Raw genomic sequence first — 13,398 nt, 5'->3', positions numbered from 1 at the left:
CTCAGGAGGTTGAGGCAGGAGGATTCCTTGAGCCCAGGAGTTCAAGGCCAGCCTGGGTAACAGAGTGAGACCTCCATCTCTAAAAAATAAAAATAAGAAAGTACTGATTTTAAAAACTAATAACTTAAAACTGCCACACACGAAAAAACAAATGGTCCACAAAACACTCTCCTTTTTCTATTTTACAATGCATTTTTATCATTAACCAGTCTTTTACTTTTAAACTTAAATGGCCAATTGAAAAACAGTTCTGAGACCATTCTGCCATCACTGATGAGGACTGGGGTGGCAGGTATGGGGGATAATATTCATATCTGGGCAGACACAGTCACCTTGCCAGCCCCGGCAGCCGCCTTGTCCACTGCCTTGAGGACACCTGCAGTAACTGTCTCTCTGGTATCATGAACAGAGGAGGACAGTCAGCGAAGCTCTCAACACACACGGGCTTGCCAGGAACCATATCAATGATGGCAGCATCATCCGATTTCAAGAATTTGGGGGCCATCTTCCAGCTTCTTACCAAAACAGTGATCAGTCGTCTCCTTCAGCTCGGCAGACGTGCAAGCAACGTGAGCTGTGTGACAATCCAGTACAGGAACATACACAGCCAGCAGCCTGGATGGTGTAGGATAATCACTTGAGCAGTGAACCCAGCTGCTCCCGTTGGGTCATTTTTACTGTCACCAGCCACGTTGTCTGAGTTTTGTTTTTTCCTTATTGATTGGTAGTAGTTCCTAATATAGTCTGCACACAATCCTTTGTTGCTTATGTCTGTGGTCCCCAACCCCCCAGGCCAGGGACCACTACCTGGTTCATGGCCTGTTAGGAACCGGGTGCACAGCAGGAGGCAAGCGGTGGGCAAGTGAGTGAAACTTCATCTGTATTTACAGCTGCTCCCCATTGCACACATCACTGCCTGAGCTCTGCCTCCTGTCAGATCAGCAGCGACATTAGATTCTCACAGGAGCACAAACCCTACTGTAAACTGTGCATGGGAGGGACCTAGGTTGCACACTCCTCATGAGAATCTAAAGCCTGATGATCTGAGGTGGAGCTGAGGTGGTGATGCTAGCACTGGGGAGTGGCTGCAAATACAGATTATCATTAGCAGAGAGGTTTGATGACACAATAAATGTAATGCGCTTGAATCATCCCGAAACCATCCCCCACTCCCCCATCTGTGGAAAACTTGTCTTCCATGAAACCAGGCCCTGGTGCCTAAAAGGTTGGGGATTGGTGGCTTATGTGTCTTGTAAATGTCTTCTCTCAGTCTGGGGCTTGCGTTTTCACCTTTGTAATCATGACCTTTGATGAACAACAGTTATTAATTTTAATATAGCTCAAGTTAGCAGTCTATTCCTTTATGGTTTTCTTTTGTGTGTCCTATTATTAAAAACTTTCCTATCCCTGAAATCATGTAGATATCATCCTATATTGTCTTTGAAGATCTTTATTGTTTTGCCTTTCTCCGTCCGATCTTTTTCTTAGTCAGATCAGGCTGCCATAACAAAATACCATAGACTGGATGGCTTAAAAAAAACAGACATTTATTTCTCACAATCCTAGACTAGGAAGTCCAAGATCAAGGTTCCAGCAGATTCCGTTCCTGGTGAGAGCACTCTTCCAAGCTTGCGTTGGTGATCATCTTTCTGTGTCCAAACCTGGTGGAGAGAGATCAAGCTCTGATCTCTTCTTCTTCTTATAAGGACACTAATCGGTTTATCCTTGAGTAAAAACCATACGGTCACAACTGATATTCAGTTGGAGTAAGTCCTACCTTATTCTTCAAATGGGCTCAGACCTTTGCATTTCCACAGAAACTTGAGAACCAATCTCATTTAAAAAAATCTGTGGGGGCCGGGTGCGGTGGCTCACGCCTGTAATCCTAGCACTCTGGGAGGCCGAGTAGGGTGGATCGCTCGAGGTCAGGAGTTCAAGACCAGCCTGAGCAAGAGCAAGACCCTGTCTCTACTAAAAATAGAAAGAAATTATCTGGCCAACTAAAATATATATATATATACAGAAAAAAAAATTAGCTGGGCATGGTGGCGCATGCCTGTAATTCCAGCTACTTGGGAGGCTGAGGCAGGAGGATCACTTGAGCCCAGGAGTTTGAGGTTGCTGTGAGCTCGGCTGATGCCGCAGCATTCACTCTAGCCTGGGCAACAAAGCGAGACTCTGTCTCAATAAATAAATAAATAAATAAATAAAATAAATAAAAAATCTGTGGGGAATTTGTTTGGCTTTGCATTGACTCTGGAGATAAATTTAAGGAGAATCTATTCATAATATTGAATCTTCTGATCCACAAAAGTGGGATATTCACTTCATATATTGAAATCTTCCTTAATTTCTCCCAAAAATATTTAATATTTTCATTTTCTACCTAGTAGTCTTGCACATTTTCTTTAGATTTTTTCTTTAGGTATTTGGTATTTCTTCATATTATTATGAATGGTTTCTTAAGATTTTAATCATTAATTGCTGGTAAATAGAGATACAATTGATTTTTTAAATTTACCTTGTATCAGCATGCTTGCTAAACTCTCTTACTAGTTCTAATAACTTACCTGTTAACTTAAAGTATTTTTTATGTAAGCAATCAGATAATTTGTGAAGTCAGAGTTTTATCTATTCTTTTTCAATATCTATAAATTTTTGTCCTTTTTTTTTGCCATATCGTTTGGCTAGGACCTTCAGTACAGCGTTAAATAGAAGTGGTGGCAGAAGGTATCCTTTGCCTGTTCCTGGCCTCAAAGCAAAAGCATTCAACATTTCACTTAAGAATGGTATTTACTGTGGGTTTTTTGTAAATACCCTTTATCAGACAAAGGACATTCTCTTCTAATACTAGTCTATTGAGAGTCTTTATCATGAATTAGTGGTGCATTATTCATGAATTAATGGCACATGAATTAATGACCCAGGCCTGGGACTCATGAAGATCTATGAAAGTAAAACGAGACCTGTGTACATATGTGAAAGAACGTACCTTTTGACATTGTCCTTAGTTTAAAACAGAATAGACTGTGGATCACAAGATATCTATTCTAAACTGAAAAAGCTGAGTGAGCAGAAAAAGACTCCAGGTAGCCATTAACTGTTTTATATAGTCATAGTATAAAAAAATGACATGAAAAAGAATGTGGTATTTCCTCTACCCCAGAATGTGGCAGTTTTTAAAGCCTTCAAGCTAAGATATCTTGACATGGTAGGATTTTGTTTATTTTTATTCTGATATTAATTTCTAGTAATGAGAATGTTGATAAGAAATTATAAAGCAAAAAATAATTAACCAACAGCATTGCTATGCCTCTAAGTCTCCAGGAGGTGGAGGCAGTGAGCCACTAAGAAGATTTTAGCCCAACCACTTTTCTGCCTCCCAAGGCCCACACCAACTTGAATTGCGGAGAAACTCGCCTATCCAGCCATATTATCCTCATTCCATTCTTTAATGTGTAGCACTCCCAGGCAGAAATACTCCTCACTAAAGCAGCATTATGTAAGGGGCGCTGCTTCCCTGGTTTTGACTTCATTGGGCTACAGTACTCTGATAGGGTCCACTCAATCCATGTAAATAGAAAAATACCTGGACAGACTCTTTGCTTTGGACTAATGACACTAGGATTCGTTTGTAATGACTGAACTCGCCCTGGAATGAATGAGTAAACAGATGTACGTGTATTGCCATACAACTGTCTCAGTCTGCTCGGGCTACCATTACAAAATGCCACAAACTTGGTGGCTTAAATAACAGAAATCTATTTTCTCATAGTTCTGGAGGCTGGGAAGGCCAAGATCAAGGTGCCCACTGATTCAGTTTCTGATGAGGGCTCTCTTCCTGGCTTGCAGATGGCTTCTTTCTAACTGTGTCCTCACATGAGAGAGAGAGAGCATGCACTCTCTTGGGGTCTATTTTTGTAATCCCTAATCCCATCATGAGGGTCCCACCCACAAGACCCCATCTGACCCTAATTACTTCCCAAAAGCCCCATCTCCAAATACCATCACATTGGGGTTAGGGCTTCAACATATCAATTTGTGGGGGGCATGGGGGTACATAAACATTCGGTCCTTAACAACAACTGACTGCAAAGCATGCATAGTGGGGCTGGGCACGGTGGCTCACGCCTGTAATCCTAGCACTCTGGGAGGCCAAGGTGGGAGGATTGCTGGAGCTCAGGAGTTCGAGACCAGCCTGAGCAAGAGCGAGACCCTGTCTCTACTAAAGTATTGTAACTTATTTCTAATTTCAATCTCTAGTTGGTTTTTTCTGCTGTTTAGAAACACAATTAACTTGCTAATTTTTGCTAAACTTTCCTATTTCTAATGAATTCTCTGTAAGTTCTTTTGTTTTTTCTATGTAGATAATTATGTCCTCTGTAAATAAAGACAGTTTATCTTTATGATTCTAATTTTCTTATCTTTTTGCTATGGCTAGGTTTATATCCATTGTTATATTGAAGAGGAGTGGTGAAAGTGAACATCTTATCTCATATCTGATTTGAAGAAAATGTTTCTGGTGTTTTCCCATATAGAATGATGTTTGCTTAAAGCTTTTTGTAGATATTTTTATGAAGTTAAGGAAATTCCCTGTATTTCTAATTTGCTAAAAGCTTGTATAATGAATTTATGTTGGATTTTATCAACATAAACCTTGAGATCACCATAAATCTTCTCTTTTTTAGTCTGCTATTATGGTGAATTTTATATGTATAGTTTTTCCAATATTAAACTAATATATGCATGCCTGAGATAAAACCAATTGGGCACAGGGTACTACCTTCCTTGTGCATTGTTGAATTTGATTTGCTAATTTTTTTTCAGGAGTCTTGAATCATTGCTTTCTATTCTGATAGAATAGGTATGGTAACAAGGTTATGCTAACCTTAAAAAGTATTGGAATGTATTCTCCCACCCCCTTTTTAAGAACAACAATAAATATATATTTATATTTGTATATATTTTGCATGCAATATTCCTGTTGACAATATTGTTACCAATTTGATTTTTGTTCCATTGTATGTGATTTGCTCTTCTAATGAGTAAATGAGAAGGAGGAGGACCTCCTCTGATTGCCATCTATCAGCCTTGGGGAGTTGGACCAGTGGTGTGGGAAAGTGACTCCTCCAGGTGGCTATTCTGCACCTGTTGTCCTCGGCTATCACCCATACAGGGTTTGTGCAGTCATCTGATTTTACTCCTGAGGACACCTGCAGTAGCAGCGTCACCACAGGTGCGAGACAGGTATTGACTGTCCCAAGGAAAAGGAGGAGTAAAAGCAGCTGTCCTCCTGGACTCTCTCTTTTCTCTTTCCCTCCCTTATTCTTTCTCCATGTGTTTCTTTCTCCTCTCCTTTCTTCTTTTTCTCTCCCTGAAAGGTAAATTCCTTTTGTACGTTAACAATCTTTTCCTGATTGTGGTCTATCAGGAAACTTTCTACCTCTTCTAATCCCTTCAGATTCTCTAAAATTAGCAATGCAAGGAGACTCTCCACCTGAGAGGGGAAGCGGGTTTCCTGATGGGCACTTGGTTTTGTTTCACCGTCTCCTCGTGGGTATCTCTGTTGAATCTCCAGTGCCACTCATTTCCCTGCAGATTCTAGGGGGCCTTGACTCACCCATAAACACTGTACAAGTGCTTGGAACCTCTATTGTTGTTATCATTTTGATTAATTCAAGTGTTTAATCACTTTTTCAGCTACTCCTAGAATTCATAGTAATAGTAATAGTGGTGGTAGTGGTGGTAGTAGTTAACATATTAATATACTGAGGGATTACTGTGTGCCAAACACTATACTAAGTGTTTTACATGGATTATCTCATACATATATATCGATGGATTTGGAACTTTTTGGATTTTAGTAAGATACTAGGTTGCATATACTATATAGTATGGAACACAATCAGCATGATCTGGGTAACAAATTGTAATCAAATAAACTTATATATTTGCAGTGAAATGTATGATGGTAAATTATATACAGACTACAAGTAGCCTCAAATCATTTCAGATCATATTTGTGACCAAATAAATTCAAGTAAGGTTGGGTTTTGGCACCAAAAGTCTTAGAGAGAACCCTGCAGTTTTTAGAGTATTTTGGATTTTGGAACCACAGATAAGAGACTGTGGACCTACAGCATAATTATCTCACAGATCATAAAATCAAGACTACAAAACATCAGTAAAGATTAGGTTTATTTCTTTTCCATATGTGCATCCAGTTGTTCAGCACCATTTGTTCCAAAAGACTTTCTTTTCCCCATTTACTTATCTTGGTGACTGTCGAAAGTCAATTGGTCATATGTGGGTGGGTTCATTTTTAGGCTGTCTATTCTGTTCATTTATCTGTCTATCTTCACACCAATACCACACCATCATAATTACTGTGGTTTGTAGTAAAACCTGAAATCAGGTAATATAAGCCTATTTCTTTTTCTTTTTGTTTTGGCTCTTCTGGGTTCATTACATTTTCATATAAATGTCATAATCAACTTGATGATTTCCACTAAAAATTTATTAGCTATTTGTAGATGATATGATGGTGTGCCTGGAAGACACTAGAAAATCAATGATAAAATTAATTCAAACAATTAAATAGAATAGCAAGATATAAAATTGATATGTTGAAGTCAATAGCCTTCATATATACATAGTAACCAGCTAGAGATAGATTGATGAAGAAAATCCTCATTGTAATAACATCAAAGAAGACAAAACATTAGGAATACATTTAGTAAGGAATGTACAGATCTGTATGAGAATAACTTTAAAACTGTGCTAACAAAGACAAATTTTTTTCAAATCAGATTCATCATATTCAAGGACAAAATTAATTCTGACAAAAGAAAGGACATCTCTTATATTTGGATAGGATGACTTACCATCATAAGATGTCAGTTTTCCCTAAATTAATTTATAAATTAAACTCAGTCTCCCCCTGTACCAAAATTGTAGCTTTTCCATGAAGCTAGATGAGTTCATACTTAACTTTATATGGAAAAATAAATATGCAGGAATAGTCAGAGAAACACTAAAAAAGAAAATGTATGAGAAGGGATTATCCCACTAGCCCTCTTGGACTGAAAACCTACTATAAAGCCTTTAGAATTAAAACCGTGTGGTAGTGGCACATGAATATATAGGTACACTAGTGGACTAAGAATAGAAAGTCTAGAAAAAGATCCAAGCTCATATGAAATTTTATGATAAAGGTGACATTTCAAGTCACTGGCACAAAGAAGGAATTTTATTATTATTTTTAAAATTTCAGATTATTACGGGGATGTAAATGTTTTGGTTACATGTATTGCTTTTGTACAGTTTGAGTCAATGTTATAAGTGTGCTCATCACCCAGATAGTGTGCGTTGTACCCGTCAGGTGTGAATTTACTCAACCTTTCTCCCCGACCTGCTTGATTTCCATTGAGTTTTACTTCCATATGTACATATAAGTGTTGATTGATTAGTTCCAATTTAATAGTGAGTACATGTGGTGTTTGTTTTTCCATTCTTGAGATACTTCACTTAGGAGAATGGTCTCCAGTTCCATCCAGGTTGTTACAAAAGGTATTAGTTTTCCATTTTTATGGCTGAGTAGTACTCCATGGTATACATATACCACATTTTATTAATCTGCTTATGTATTAATAGGCACTTGGGTTGTTTCCACATCTTTGCGATTGTGAGTTGTGCTGTAATAAGAACTCTAGTGCAAGTGTCTTTTTTATAAAATGACTTTTTTTTCCTTTCTGCAAATGCTCAATAGCGGGATTGCTGGATCAAATGGTAGGTCTACTTTTAGTTCCTTGAGGTATCTCCATACTGCTTTCCGTAGAAGTTGTACTAGTTTGCAGTCTCACCAACAGTGTATAAGCGTTCCTTTCTCTCGGCATCCATGCCAGCATCTGTTGTTTTGGCTCTTTTTGATAAAAGCCATTGTCACTGGAGTTAGGTGATATCTCATTGTGGTTTTGATTTGCATTTCTTTGATGACTAATGAATTTTAATAAATGGTGCTAGAACAACTGGTTAGCCATTTGGAAAAAGATAAAAGTAGATATATATTTCACATATATAAGAGTAAACTCCAAATGGATCAAGGATCTAAATGTAGGCCCCATGCGGTGGCTCACACCTGTAATCCTAGCCCTCTGGGAGGCCGAGGCGGGTGGATGGCTCGAGGTCAGGAGTTCAAGACCAGCCTGAGCGTGACCCTGTCTCTACTAAAAATAGAAATAAATTATCTGGACAACTAAAAATATATAGAGAAAAAATTAGCCGGGCATGGTGGCGCATGCCTGCAGTCCCAGCTACTCGGGAGGCTGAGGCAGAAGGATTGCTTGAGCCCAGGAGTCTGAGGTTGCTGTGAGCTAGGCTGACGCCATGGCACCCACTCTAGCCCGGGCAACAAAGTGAGACTCTGTCTCAAATAAAAAAAAAAAAGAATCTAAATGTAAAAAATGAAACCATACAAGTCCTGGAAGAAAACTTGAGTTAATTCATCTTTACCTTCAGTGTAGGGAAACGCTTTCTAATTATTACTGAAAGTCCAGATGAGTGAAAGAAAAACTGTCAAGTTTGAGTACATAAAAATAAAAGCCATTTGCATGGCAAAAATGCCATAAGCAAAGTCAAAGGCAGGCTGACAAACTGGGAGAAAATATTTGCAATATACACGATAGTTAAAAGTTCAATATGCCTAATATATTAAAAACTTTTTAAAGGTGGGGGGAAAAGACACGAACAAAAAATGAAGAAACAATTCATTTTTAAAAATCTATAACAATGACCCTTAAACATGTGACTTCTTTTTCTTTTCCTCCTTCTTTTCATCTTTCCTCTTTTCATTCATGGTCAGCAGTGTCCAACTCACGTGGTCCTCTGCCTGCAGTCCTGTGCCCTGCTTGGAGTGGTGAGAAGCTATGTCCCTCTGCACTATAGATCTTTATGCAGAAAAGATGAATGAATCTGCCATTTCATAATGACTTTCTTTAGCAAGAATTTGACTAGAGGCAAAAGTGGCCTCTGCAGAACCTCTGCTATATTAAATTTTAGAAAAGTGTAAAGTATTTCCTCATATTCAGTGGGGAGCTGTGAGCTTATTGCAAAAACAAAAGAAAATAAGGATCTGAAGTCCTCCAGGAAAGCAATGATCTGGAATCTTCTACATCTTCTACATCAACATTTTTCCATGTTGCCTATACAAACGGTCAGTCTAGCCGGGTTTGGTGGCTTATGCCTGTAATCCTAGCACTTTGGGAGGCTGAGGCAGGAGATCGTTTAAGGCCAGGAATTTGAGACCAGCCTGTGCAATATAGTGAGACCCTGTCTCTACAAAAGATTAAAATAATTAGCTGGGCACGGTGGTGCAAACCTATAGTACCAGCTACTTGGTAGGCTGAGGCAGGAGGGTCACTTAAGCCCAGGAGTTCAAGGCTGCAGTGAGCTATGATTGTACCACTGCACTCCAGCCTGGGTGACAGGAGAGAGAGATAGAGAGAGAACAAGACCCGGTCTCAAAAAAATAAATAAATAAACTTAAAAATGTCAGTCTAAAAAGGCATGCAGTCTAAAAATTACTCATGAAATATTTTGAATATCTAATACATAATTTGAACATCACAAACTAACATGAAGCCTACCTAATTATGCTGCTGGCTCACATGTCCATAATTTTAAACAGTAGAAAACAGATGGCTACAGTACAGTATTTTCAGATGCCAAGTTTTTAGAGCTTCCAGGATTTTCCACCTAGGGAGAATTCAAGCCCTAAAAAATGTGGAGTAATAAAACAGACTTCATAACAAAAGAAAAAGTTTGGTCTCCAAGAAGTAAAAGAATACAGACTATGTATAAATGTGTGTTTCTATGGGTCCATGTGTATGAAGTTATGCTTCCAGGTATGTGAAATATGCGAAGTAGGCTGATTCACTAGACTTGATTTCAAAAGTGGGGGTCGGGTGGGGGCCGGGACACCTGCAGATCTTTACTGTGGCTGGCTAGCTGGTGCCACAGGCCACTGCTTTTTAAAAATATTTTGATTGTCAGTGGCTGAGGATGAGGAAAATGGGTAAGTCACTTTGAGATGGACACAAATAAGCACCTAGGATGAGTAGTAAGAAACCATCAGCAGAGGCTGGGTGAGGTGGCTCACGCCTATAATCCCAACACTTTGGGAGGCTGAGGCAGGAGGATCACTTGAGCCCAGGAATTTGAGACCAGCCTAGGCAACATAGTAAGACCTATTTCTACAAAAAATTTAAAAAAATGTAGCCAGGCATGGTGCTGTGCACCTGTAGCCCCAGCTACTTGGGAAGCTGAGGCGGGAGCTTGAGGCTGTAGTGAGCTGTGATCACACCGTTGCACTTTAGCCTGGGTGACAAAGTGAAACCCTATCTCAAAAAAAAGAAAAGGAAACCATCAACTGAGGTGCCAAGTAGAAGGCAGAGCCGTTGTTGGAAGGAGGCAAGAGGGTAGAAAATATCTTTTTTTTTTTTTTGGAAAGTGAACACTAAATGTATTTTTGAAGTAAAGAAAAAGCAAATAGGAAACAAGGAGAGGTAGATATTCATATTTTACTTTATTTTTATGAAAATTTAGGGATTTACTGGGAGACAACAGCAGTATATATAACTAAGGTCCTTGCATTGACATAACTGCCCTGAAAGTGAAGGCCTGTGGAGACTTCCAAGACCCAAGGGTTAGAGCTGAGTCCAAGGCAGGGCCAGCAAAGGCCAGAGATAGTACAAATTTCAGGCTTTTGTGAGCCATATGGTCTCTATTGCAACTACACAGTTTTGCTGTTGTACAACAAAAGCAGACGTGTATTGTATGCAAATGAATGAGGCTGGTTGTGTTCCAATAAAACTTTATTTACAAAAACCGGCTGCAGGCTAAATTGGGCCCAAGGGCCACAGTTTGCCAAGCCCTGGTTTAAGGCAACATCCAGCCTGGAATTAACCTTATGTGTGAATATGATCTTTTTTGGAATTTTCAATGTCCTTTACCTCATTCTAGTCCTAAGAAAGTCTCACCTGACAAAAATTACAAAAACCAGGCCACACCTCCTTTCCAGAGTGCTCAGCCCCACCTTGAGCTGTCACTAGACTCTACAGCACGTTACTCTGCACAGTGGGAGGGGCTGAGCCCTGAGACAGCAGGACTATTGAGCGGTCAGCTGGCAAGGGCGCAGGGGCAGTGCTCCATTTGTTCCATTACACAGAGAACAAAGACGCATTGCAGGACAATAGTCAATGGGAGGCAACGGTCTGCAGGCCCTTTGGGTTCGTTAGTTGGTAAGTTTTTAACTTGACAGTAAGAAAGGCCTGCCTGACCAAAAGTGGCTCTGTCTTCCCAGGATGGAGTCCTACCTCACCTGTCTTCCCAGCATGAACTATGATGACACTCTAGGCAGTTTGCTTTTAATGTAAAATCATTCCTGAAGCTGCAAAATTAGAATGAACTGGGATTTGTAACTTTAACTACACAGGTAGGCAAAAACCCTCAGGTCTTTGAGGGTTTCCTGCTTTGCTTCAGAAGTCTCTCCTGAATCTCCTCCTGCCCAGCACCCAATCTCTTGCTCATAACCCCTTAAGCTCTTCTCAAGCTCTGCTATCTGGTGGCCCACACCCTCCCTCTTCCTCTCCTTACTGGAGACCTTCCTGGTATATATTTCTTCTTATGTCATTAGCTCTAAACCCTGGTAGGTGCCAAGAGTGACATTCCCCTTTCTGTGTGAAAATGCCTTTTGTGATCCCATTGCCACTGGCTCTCCTGGCTTCTTTGCTGCAGGAATAAAGGAGCTACCGTTAAGATGGCAAAACTGTGTCAGTAGTTTAGGTGCATACTTTGATTAAGTGTACTGTTTCTTGTTTGAGATATAGTAAACTCTACTTTTGATTTGATATCAGCCATTACATATTCAATGACCTAATAGTTCTCTATTGCTCTATAACAAATTACTCCAAACTTTCATAGCTTAAAATAACATTTATTATCTCATGGTTTCTGTGGGTCAGGAATCTGGAGCTGCATAGGTAGGTGGTTCTGGCTCGGGGTCTCTCACGAGGCTGCAATCAAGGTGCCAGCTAGGTATGCAATTGTCCAAAGGCTTGATGTGGGGAAAGATCCACTTCCAAGCTCACTCAAATGTCTGTTGGCAGGTTTCAGTTCTTTGTCACATTGACATCTTCACAGACTCATGGGGTCTCTCTCCAAAACCTCTCAGTTGTCTCATGACCTGGCAGTTGACTTCCTCCAGAGGAAGTGCTCCAAGAGAGGGCACAGAATCCAAACTCAGTACATTTAATCTTGGAAATGACATCTCATCATTTCTGCCATATTCTATTCATTGGAAGGAGATTACCCAATGGTATGGATGCCAGGAACCTGGGACCACTAGAGGCTATGGTAAAGCCTGCTTACCATAATATGCTTTTTAAAAAAATACATTAAAATACAGGATCTAGAGGCAGGTCTAATAACTGCTATACTTTTGAAAGAGTTCTAAGTAAAAATGATTCTTTGATATCTGAAAAAATCATAATGATTGTTTAAAAATCTGTGATTTCTCTTTGTTACAAGGTCACAAGTACTGCTAATACTTCTATGGTTTTTATCTACATTCATAGTTAAGGGAAATGATAAATTTCAGTTTGAAGTTAACAGTGATGCAATTTTTCCCATGCAAATATAGTGATGGCCCTGAATTCTATCCATGGATTCTTTGCAAGTTGGTGGACCCTTGACTTCTAGATGGCTGAGGGCCCTGGATCACCACAGGGAACAAATATTTACCAACCTGATACAATGGCCTTGGACTATTTGAGAGAGAAAAAGCTTCTATTGCATGTGAGCCGTTGTATATTTTGGAGTCTACTAGTTACCACAGCCTAGTCTATACTACCTTTGTCAATACACATTTGCCAATTAATTACTATATTACTAAAGTATTCACTTTGTCCTTCAACATACACTTTTGAGTAAAATTTCAACTTCTCTGTGTGTTAAATTCCACATATGCATCTGCTATTGTAGAGTATCTCATACCACTAACAACTAATGAATTGAACTTAATATGTATCAAAAATACATAGAGACTAAATTCTATTTTCCAGTGACTTTTACTCTTTTCTTTTCCAATTTTCAGTTTTATGCACCAGATAGTTGCCAACTGGATCCCTATGAATAAATTATAAATGACCAATAATGATAAATAGCTGTATAGCTCCTGCTCCAGAAATATTTTTAAGCATGTGAATGAATTTGTTTTCAAACAGTGAGCATCTCATCATGAGGGCAAGAGACCACCTCATGTGCTACTGACAGAAATAACTACCTGGAATATGTAATGGAGAATGAAGGTGTTTAGGCAAAGCTACTGGATGGGCTTGTGCT

General features: G+C 39.4%; 1 pseudogene; it reads right to left on the bottom strand.

Moving 5' to 3' along the window:
- Positions 1-308: 308 nt before the first annotated feature.
- On the bottom strand, positions 309-3,002 carry LOC123632145 (annotated as a pseudogene).
- Positions 3,003-13,398: the final 10,396 nt, after the last annotated feature.

The sequence above is a fragment of the Lemur catta genome, chromosome 2 (genome assembly GCF_020740605.2).
Source record: "Lemur catta isolate mLemCat1 chromosome 2, mLemCat1.pri, whole genome shotgun sequence".
NCBI classification, from domain to species: Eukaryota; Metazoa; Chordata; class Mammalia; order Primates; family Lemuridae; genus Lemur; species Lemur catta.
Note: the sequence above shows the minus strand (reverse complement) of the source record. Positions and strands in the feature narration are given on the sequence as shown.